The sequence below is a fragment of the Dipteris shenzhenensis genome, chromosome 2, assembly GCF_047967505.1.
Source record: "Dipteris shenzhenensis isolate YYH24624 ecotype China chromosome 2, Dip_SZ_1.0, whole genome shotgun sequence".
NCBI classification, from domain to species: Eukaryota; Viridiplantae; Streptophyta; class Polypodiopsida; order Gleicheniales; family Dipteridaceae; genus Dipteris; species Dipteris shenzhenensis.
In genome coordinates, this window is record NC_141597.1 from 690,383 (window position 1) to 700,827 (window position 10,445).

At 45.8% G+C, this 10,445-nt stretch overlaps 1 non-coding gene and 1 pseudogene across 1 annotated transcript; both read left to right on the plus strand.

Moving 5' to 3' along the window:
* The first annotated feature begins 1,267 nt into the window (after positions 1-1,267).
* LOC147904183 (18S ribosomal RNA) lies at positions 1,268-2,872 on the plus strand (annotated as a pseudogene).
* A 314-nt stretch (positions 2,873-3,186) lies between these two features.
* On the plus strand, positions 3,187-3,338 carry LOC147904184 (5.8S ribosomal RNA). The gene has a single exon (XR_015543661.1). It is a non-coding gene; the product is annotated as a 5.8S ribosomal RNA (ribosomal RNA).
* Positions 3,339-10,445: the final 7,107 nt, after the last annotated feature.

A 10,445-nucleotide genomic window follows, 5' to 3' on the forward strand; every position in this document is an offset into this window, starting at 1 on the left:
TAAGTGGCTCACAACCGGAGACTAAGTCCGGAACTACCGGGCCCTTACAACTATTATATGGAGGATAGTGCTCTCTCATACGAGGTTGATTTGAATGAGGAAAACGTCAGTATCCGTTTATGCTCCCTCTTGCTTGTATATAATTTCTATTGCAATCAAGCGCATTTTAGCGACCGTTTGGCACTCCATCTAGTACCGTCTTGCAAGTAACGTCATCATGCCATCTTGTGGGTTGTGACCTTGTGGTGCACGTTGAAGCGCACGCATGGGAAAGCAAAACGTGGGACGGGTTGAGGGCACGTGAAAGCGAGTGGGGAACGGTGAGGGCCATGTGTGTTCTCCATACCATTGTATAAACCGTGAACCGTTGGGTACCGAACCAAGACTCGAGGTGAGTGCAAAGGGGTCAAACGTGCCGACCCATGTAACGGCCGTTAACCAGGAAGGAAATGTGGGCTAAGTAGGACGTCATGCAGTGGATGCTCCTGGGGGGTCTTGGTGACCCGTGTGACTCTGAGGACCAAAGAACATGAAGCCTAAGGGCTTGCCCAGTGGGGCGTGGTGCAAAGTGGGATAAATGGCAGACGGCCCATGCCAGGGGTCGTGTTTGGCTAAGCTACACATAAAGGGGATTTGGTATCAGAAAGACACATAAAGGGAGGTTGGGACTCGGCAACGGTCTGATGTAAGGTGCTCAGAACCGGAGACTAAGTCCGGAACTACCGGGCCCTTACAACTATATTATGGGGAGTGGTTCTCCTGCTTGTGGGCAAAGGCCGACCATTGAACGAGGGTCGTGGTGTGGTGAGGCATCTGGTCCCCCACCCCTCTTGTGACTACTGAAGGCTCCATGGGTGGGTGAACCCTCCTCTCTACCGAACGTTTTGGCCGTTTTCGTGCATGCCCGTCTTGCGAGATTGGGCACGGTCGTTGCAGTCGGCGATCTAGTAGGCGATGAGGGACTGCAAGTAGCGTCTTAGATGGGCATGCCACCGTTTGGGCACTGTATGATCAAGGATTTCGTCAGTGCTTCCCATCGCGGATGGACATTGTGGCCTCTATACCTACAGATGGTGGTGAACCTTGTGCGATAGACCATTGATGGGTTCCAGCTCCGTGAGGACTTGATCCTGGGGGTTGTCAGTCACTCTAAATGGGTGTGTTTCGGAACGGGCGATCCGACCATTAATGGCATTGGGTCGCCTCGGCTCAGCCCCGAAGTGCGATAGGCAAGGCAACATGAAAGGTGCTTGGGCTGCCATTCGTGACCCTCGTGTGCCGGTGGACCTACCTTGTGCGGTACCCGGGCATGTGTAGGTGACGCGTTTTGTGGGCAAGCGAAATGCCTTTGGATGGCAGGGTGTGCCTTGGCCCTTGTCGATGAGCACGGTTCACCCTCCCGGGGTGGGTTGCCTCCCACAACCGCATGCCACATTGTGTGCAAAGAATTAGGGTTCGAATCTGGAGAGGGAGCCTGAGAAACGGCTAGCAAGTGCACAAATTACCCAATCCCGACACGGGGAGGTAGTGACAATAAATAACAATACTGGGCTTTTACAAGTCTGGTAATTGGAATGAGTACAATCTAAATCCCTTAACGAGATCCATTGGAGGGCAAGTCTGGTGCTAGCAGCCGCGGTAATTCCAGTCCAATAGCATATATTTAAGTTGTTGCAGTTAAAAAGCTCGTAGTTGGATCTCAGGGTGGGGTGAGTAGTCCGCATCTTTTGGTGTGCATTGGTCGCTCCATTCTTTCTTTTGGGGAGACGCTCCTGGCCTTAGTTGGTTTTGGGACGTGGATTCGGCGATGTTACTTTGAAAAAATTAGAGTGCTCAAAGCAATCCAATGCTCTGAATACATTAGCATGGAATAACGTGATAGGACTCTGGTCCTATTGTGTTGGTCTTCGAAACCGGAGTAATGATTAATAGGGACAGTTGGGGGCATTCGTATTTCATTGTCAGAGGTGAAATTCTTGGATTTATGAAAGACGAACTACTGCAAAAGCACTTGCCAGGGATGTTTTCATTAATCAAGAACGAAAGTTGGGGGCTCGAAGACGATTAGATACCGTCCTAGTCTCAACCATAAATGATGCCGACTAGGGATTGGCGGATGTTACTTCGATGACTCCGCCAGCACCTTATGAGAAATCAAAGTTTTTGGGTTCCGGGGGGAGTATGGTCGCAAGGTTGACACTTAAAGGAATCGACGGAAGGGCACCACCAGGAGTGGAGCTTGCGGCTTAATTTGACTCAACACGGGGAAACTTACCAGGTCCAGACATAGTAAGGATTGATAGATTGAGAGCTCTTTCTTGATTCTATGGGTGGTGGTGCATGGCCGTTCTTAGATGGTGGAGTCATTTGTCTAGTTAATTCTATTAACGAATGAGACCTTAGCCAGCTAACTAGTTACACGAAGGATCCTCTTCGTGGCCAACTTCTTAGAGGGACTATGGCCATCTAGGCCATGGAAGTTTTAGGCAATAACAGGTCTCTGATGCCCTTAGATGTTTTGGGCTGCACGCATGCTACACTGATGAATTCAATGAGTTTACGACCTAGACTGAGAGGCCTAGGTAATCTTTTGAAATTTCATCGTGATGGGGATAGATCATTACAATTATTGATCTTCAACGAGGAATTCCTAGTAAGCGCGAGTCATCAGCTCACGTTGACTACGTCCCTGCCCTTTGTACACACTACCTGTCGCTCCTACCGATTGAATGGTCCGATGAAGTTTTCGAATTGTAGGGACGCCGGTGGTTCGCCGTCGGTGACGTTGTGAGAAGTTCATTAAGCCTTATCATTTAGAGGAAGGAGAAGTCGTAACAAGGTTTCCGTAGGTGAACCTGCGGAAGGATCATTGACACACATTTGTTTGAAACACTGTCAACCATGGACGTAATGTCGAGGGGCCGCACTCAAAGGCATGACTGTCAGCGCCACCCTCCCTACCGAAGCCGGGCGAAAGTAGGCGTGGCATCAGGTCGGGTGGCCCGTCAGCTGTGCAGCAGGGTTGGGGATCTTCCCTCGTCTGCTGCACGGGCAGCCCCCTCCTCCGTGCCTCAGCACGGGGCTGCATGATAAACCTTTCGCCCCCTTCATGGGGGGTGCGAGGCACCGTAGAAATGCGACGGTCTGATCTCCCTCCCTCGTGGAGGATGTAACACAAGTAAAAACGACTCTCAGCAACGGATATCTTGGCTCTTGCAACGATGAAGAACGCAGCGAATGCGATACATAGTGTGAATTGCAGAATTCTGCGAATCATCGAGTCTTTGAATGCAACTTGCATCCACGACTTGTCCAAGGGCATGCCTGTCTGAGCGTCCTCACCACAACCACACCCCTAACCCCTCCTCTTTGAGAGGGGCCGAGCGGCGGAGCTAGCCATCCATGATGCCTCTCTGGGGTGGTGCGGTCGGCTGAAATGGATCTATGGCACCGAGTGGCGAGGTGTCACAAGGGTGGTCCGCCCCTCATGGGGCAGTAGTTTGCAGATGAATCGCCCAGAGGTGCATGTGCGAGTGCCGACGAGCTCCCCCCGTATTGGAACATGGACCTCAGATTAGGCAAGGCTACCTGCCGAGTTTAAGCATATCACTAAGCGGAGTAAAAGAAACTAACGAGGATTTCCCTAATAGCAGCGAGCAAACCGGAAAGAGCCTAGCTTGAGAATCGTGCGGCCTCGCCACGCAAATTGTAGTCTGGAGAGGCGTCCTCTGCAACAGACCGGGCCCAAGTCCCCTGGAAAGAGGCGTCGGAGAGGGTGAGAGCCCCGTCGAGCTCGGACCTTGTTGCTTCGCAAGGTGCCGTTGGCGAGTCGGGCTATTTGGGAATGCAGCCCTAAGCTGGTGGTAAATTCCATCCAAGGCTAAATACGGGCAAGGGACTGATAGCAAACAAGTACCGCGAGGGAAAGATGAAAAGTCCTGACTTTGAAAAGAGAGTTAAAAAGTGCTTGAAATTGCTAGGAGGGAAGCGAATGGAGGCTGCGGGTGCGCCCCGATCGGATGCGGAACGGTGAGAGCTGGTCCACCGCTCGATGCGGGGTGCTGGTCAGTGCAAGCCGATGCAATGGCACAAGAGCGGGCTTTCGATGGCCCACCTATGCCATCATGTCGGCTGAGGCATGAAGCGCGCACCACTCGTGGCGGGCTTTACACACCTCGTGCACTCAGTTGCTTGTAAATACTCTTTCTTGCAGTCTAGCATTATCAAGGCATTGTTTGGCACTCTTTCTAGTACTTTCTTGCAAGTAACGTCTCGGGCCATTTTACGTGTTGTGATCTCGTGGTGCACTTGTGTGGGCACACATTGGAAAGCAAAACGTGGGAAGGGTGTGAGTGCACATGAAAGTGAGCAAGGAACGGTGAGCGGCCCATTCCTTTCATACCCTTGTAAATATTCGTGAACCGTTGTGTAACCTTCTAAGCAAGCTAAGCTAAAGGTGGAACATCGCGTGGTGGGCATTCCATGTGAATTATGAATCGAGGATCCTATCCAAGGAAGGTTAGGTGTTGCGCAAGCCCGTGAGTCTGTGTGTCTTCACCGGTAGGCCGGGATACAAGTGGGGAGCTGGAACCATTTGAGGAGCAGTGGCCCAGGAAAGGGGCGTGAGGATCAGAGAATCCGTGAACGGTGGTCTAGGGGAGGACGCGCTATGGCTGGGAGTGGAAACGATCATCTAGGGGCAGGATGTGCTAGGGCCCGTTTTGGCTGCTAAACGCAGAGGCGTCGGGGTCTAGGGGAGGATGCGTTGTGGTTGGGAGTGGAAACGGCTGTCTAGGTGCCGGACGTGCTAGGGCCCGTTTTGGTTGGAAAACGCAGAGGCATCGCAGAACGCAAACGAGCTGAGAATAGCTCCCGGTGCATCTAGGGCTAGTGAGTCCTAGGTGCGCCTGAGGTGAGGGGGCCGAGTCAAGAAATATCCACTGCATAGGAAGAAAAACTAAGGCCCGAAGACCTAGTCCCTCACAACTATTATAAGGAAGTCAACGTTAGGGTTGACCTACCGTGAGTGTTCGGACCGTTTTGGGGCAAAGGGAGGCGCTGCGGTGCCTAGTGGCTAGCCACTATTATATGGAGGATAGTGCTCTCTCATACGAGGTTGTTTTGGATGAGGAAAACGTCAGTGGCCCTTTATGCTCCCTCTTGCTTGTAAATACTTTCTGTTGCAATCAAGCGCGTTCTAGCGACCGTTTGGCACTCCATCTAGTACCGTCTTGCAAGTAACGTCATCATGCCATCTTGTGGGTTGTGATCTTGTGGTGCACGTTGAAGTGCACGCACGGGAAAGCAAAACGTGGGACGAGTTGAGGGCATGTGAAAGTGAGTGGGGAACGGTGAGGGCCATGTGTGTTCTCCATACCATTGTATAAACCGTGAACTGTTTGGGTACTGAACCGGGACTCGAGGTGAGCCCGAAGGGGTCAAACATGCCGACCCATGTAATGACCATTAACCAGGAAAGAAACATGGGCTGATCAAGATGTTGCGCGGTGGACATTCCTAGGGGTCTTGGTGACCCGTGTGATTCTGCAGACCGAAGAACGTGAAGCCCAAGGGCTTGCCCAGTGGGGCATGGTAAAGTGGGATAAACGGCAAATGGCCCGTGCTAGGGGTCGTGTTGGCTAAGCTGCGCATAAAGGGGATTTGGTATCAAAAAGAGACAGTAAGGGAGGTTGGGACTCGGAAATGGGTCCGACATAAGGTGCTCACAACCGGAGACTAAGTCCAGAACTATCGGGCCCTTACACTTGGTATCAGAGCAAACCTCAAGGTATCGCGAGCCTTCGAGGCGGATCCTGTATCGAGGTATTGCATCACGTGACGGGCAAAGTCAATCTTACGCACAAGGGAAGGAGGCAATACTATGGGTGATGAGGAGTGGGAAGCCAGAGATGGAAGCCACAGTGGATGTGATGAGGGCAGTTCCAAAGTGGGTGAATGTCCTCCTGAGCAAGGATATGGGGTACTTGGAATGGCTAGCCGTATGACACCGAGGTGAAACGGCCAGGTGGCGCTATGAGTTCATGGTGGTGTTTAAGTTGGTGATGGATCTATATGTGAAGAAGGAGTTGGAGGATGATACAGAGGAGTCCGGGAGTGAAACGGAGGATGAAACAGCGAGAGTCAGAGAGCGGCTCGGAAAGTGAAAGTGAAGATGAGGACTCGGAGGAGGAAGAAAGGCGCAGGTGGAGTCAGGTATGGTGGCAGGCCCAAGCAGAAAGGAGAACCGGATCTGAAACAATGGCCAAAGAGACAAAAGGGATGACTAATGGAAGCAGGGAAGTAGAACCGTGTCGTGGGAGTGTGAGATGTGCGCCAAGTAGGATGATCAACAAACAGGTGACTTGGGGTCCAACCGAGGCGATGGACGTCACAGAAGATGCGAGGCCCCAAGTGGGTAGCACGGAGTGTGCGAAGCCCCGAGTGAACGGCACGAGAGCCGTGAGATGCATGGAGGGTGCAAAGCCCCGAGTGAACGGCGCAGGAGTCGTGAGATGCATGGGAAACGGCGCGGAAGGCACGAGGTGTGGAAGCAATGACCCGAGAGGTGCATTGGTGAAAATAGGTGGTGCGAACCCCTGAGATGCTATAACCATAGTGAAGACCTGAGGCGCGAGAAGCACGATAACAGTGACCAGAGGCGTGAAAGGCGTAGTGACGGAGACGAGAGGCACGAGAGGTGCGGGAGGCGTGAAAGAAACGAAGAGCAGTGCCATTGTCCCAAAGTCAAATTAAACAAACGCTCAAGTGTGAGGAGGGTGGGATGAGGAGCACGGAAGGTGCAAGCCCAAGACCAAGTGACGTGGTAGGCCCAAAGGAAAGTTAGAAAAATGCTGAAGGCGTGCAGGTGACCAATGAAAATGCGGTAGGCACAGGAATGAAACGGGTAAGTGCTCAAGGCACAAACGATGGAAAGGGAGTAGAGGTGATGAAAAACGGTGAACAAGTTCAAGATAGAAGCATGGAAGGCATAGTGGAATGGCAAGTGGAGATTTGGGCACTGGGGCAAGGTCAAGAGAGCAATCAGAAGCCCGTGGCAACGCAGAGGTGTGTGCAGAAGAGATACCGAGGTAGAAAGGAAAAACGCCGAGGTGGAGAAGCATGAGGTGAAGACAAGAGATGGAAAGGGGAAATGGTGGAGTACAAGTGCAGGTCTAGATAGATGCAGAGGCATGACACGAAGTGAGGCCTTAGGGCAGAGGAGAAAGCATGAGGAGGAAGAAGAAGAAAAGAAGGTGATGACGGTCAAACTCTCACAACCTATTTTCAAAAATTTCTCTCCTAGCCTATTGGGCACGCAACAATTTTTCCCCAAAAAAAAAAATCTATTACAAATTTCTCTCTCAACCTCAAAACCACTCAAACCTCCCTACCTATTGCGTATGCAACAACTTCAAAACAAAATTTAATCATAAATCTCTCCAAAAAACTCCTCAATAAAAGAAGAACAATCTATTACAAATTTCTCTCTCAACCTCAAAACCACTCAAACCTCCCTACCTATTGCGTACGCAACAACTTCAAAACAAAATTTAATCATTAATCTCTCCAAAAAACCCCTCAACAAAAAAAAACAATCTATTACAAATTTCTCTCTCAACCTCAAAACCACTCAAACCTCCCTACCTATTGCGTATGCAACAACTTTAAAACAAAATTTAATCATAAATCTCTCCAAAAAACTCTTCTCACGACACTTTATTACAAATTTCTCTCTCAACCTCAAAACCACTCAAACCTCACTACCTATTGCGCATGCAACAACTTCAAAACAAAATTTAATCATAAATCTTTCCAAAAAACTCTTCTCATGACACTTTATTAATATAAGAAATCCATTTATAATATTTTTACTCCATATCATAATAAATTTTTATTAACTAATATTAAAATATAATTTTGTTAAATATATATATTATTAATCTATAAATTAATATAATTATTATATAAATAAATATATAAATACATTAATTTAAAAAATATAACTTGAAAGGGAGGTCTTCTAGCATATGTGCTTTATATAATACTTATTCTTAAAACAATGAAGAATTAGTGAATATATTGCTATTCTATACATTATTAACTTAAAAACTAATATAAATATCATTTAATTATTATATACATTTAAATAAATATATAAATTATTAATATTATACATTAATAACATTTAAAATTATGTAGATTATATACTAATAACCTTTCAATTTTAAAAAGTAGTCAATTAAAGAATTGAATTAATTTAAAAAATAAGAAAATATTAGATTTTACACACGTACTTTTAGCACATATGCTTTTCTTTCATGTGTATAATACTTGTTAGTTAGTCGAAGAATGAAAAATTAGATAATGCATTTATAAGGTAGGTATTTAAAGCCATAGAATCTAGAAGAGGTTTAGCATACTTACTTATCTTTGTTACTATGTGTAATACTTTGCAAAAGCCTTAAACAAAGTTTAAGGCTTTGCACAAAACTACAGTATCATTGCATCCATATCATTTTTTTACTTTAGCAACCACCAGATATCCATGGTGTCCATGATATGGAATAAATATTTCTTCTGAATATTTCTTATCACATACTTTTTCATTTCTTTTGATACACCATGCAGCATGAATGTAAGAAAATATGAATCGGTGTGCTTTTAGCCTAAGTACTTCTCCCTAATCAGTAGGATACTTTGACTAGGTAGACTTATAATTACTTAAAGTGAAGCCTTTGCAAAGGATTGTACCTTCTGATATACCATGCAGCATGAATGTAAGAAAATATGAATCGGTGTGCTTTTAGCCTATGTGCTTGTCCCTATTCAGTAGGATACTTTGACTAGGTAGACTTATACTTACTTAAAGTAAAGCCTTTGCAAAGGATCGTACCTATAAACAAAACACTTTGGAAAGCATATAACATAAATTCCCTAAATCTTAGGTTATACAATCTAAGCTCTTAAACTTATATAACAGTTATAATCCCTAAACCCTAAACCTTAAACCCTAACCCCTATAACTTAAATTCTAAAACCTAATTTTCAATCCTAAACCCTAAATTCTAGACTCTAAGCTCATGATCTTATATACTAAACCCCAAACCCTAAAATCTAAAACCTAAATCCTAAATCCTAAACCCTAAAACAATAATCATAAACCCTAAATGCTAAATTCTAAACCCTAAACCCTAGTTTCTAAACCCTAAACCCTAAACCCTAAAAACATAATCATAAATCCAAAACCCTAAACACTAAATCTTAAATCCTAAGCCCTAAATCCTTAACCCTAAATACTAAACCCTAAACCCTAACCCTAAAATACAATCAAAATTTAATGGATTTTTTCAATTTGTGTAATAGGTTTGATATATCCCGGGTGATCTGGTAAGACAATCATTTGGCTAATAACTTCGTATGGTGAAGTCCACCCCATGCACTAGCTTCCAACATCCATCATGTGATGTGAGTGAAATGGATTTCTAAACATCCTACCACCTAATGTGACTCAAATGGATTTCTAAATATCCATCATGATCCTTACTGGAAATGATATATTATATTGGTGTCACATAGAAAGAGATTGGTTGAACTGAACGCATTAAAAGCGATGAATTGAGGAAGTCATATAGGAAAGTGACTTATGCTATACTAAAGATAGCCATACATGGTGATCAACCATGATAAGAGAGTATTTTGAGTTGTAACTAAAATGTGCACATGGTAGAGCTAAAGATGACTAGCTAGAAAATGAAGTCCTACCACAAAAATTATACACATGTAATTAGTGAGTATGAGATCTCAAATAATAATATCCCAAAAATATAGACAAAGTGAAACCATGGTGTTACATTCCCTCCATCACTAAAACAGTTGTCCTCAATTGGCAACCTTTAGGCGAAGGTACTCAACTAAAGTGCTTCCATATACAACTGTATAAAATGAAGGTAATCAGCAAGAATCACTATAGGTGCATGTGAGGCTATATGGCTCAGAAGAATATTGTCAGAAACAGATTACTTTGATGACTAAAAGCCAACAACAATATACTATGATAACCAATCGGCTCGAGCATTGGCCAAGAATCCAGTATATCACTCCAAGACAAAGCACATTGATGTCAGAGAGCACTTCATCAGAGAAAGACTGTTACTTGGTGACATCACACTACAACATTATGATTAGTAAAGAGAATGATGCAGACATCTTTACCAAACCACTCGGTAAAGAGCTATTCAAGAAACACCGACTAGCTCTTGGTTTGACACAAAGGAAGGACATTCCCATTAAAGGGGTATGATGGAATGTAATGTTCATTCCTTCCTCGATTCCCGAGAATCATCATCTTACTTCATGATGTTGATCTTGAGGGAAGGTGTTGAGAGTTCACGCTCAACATCATGTGATCACTTGTACATAGCACCATCATGTGATCATATGTGCAT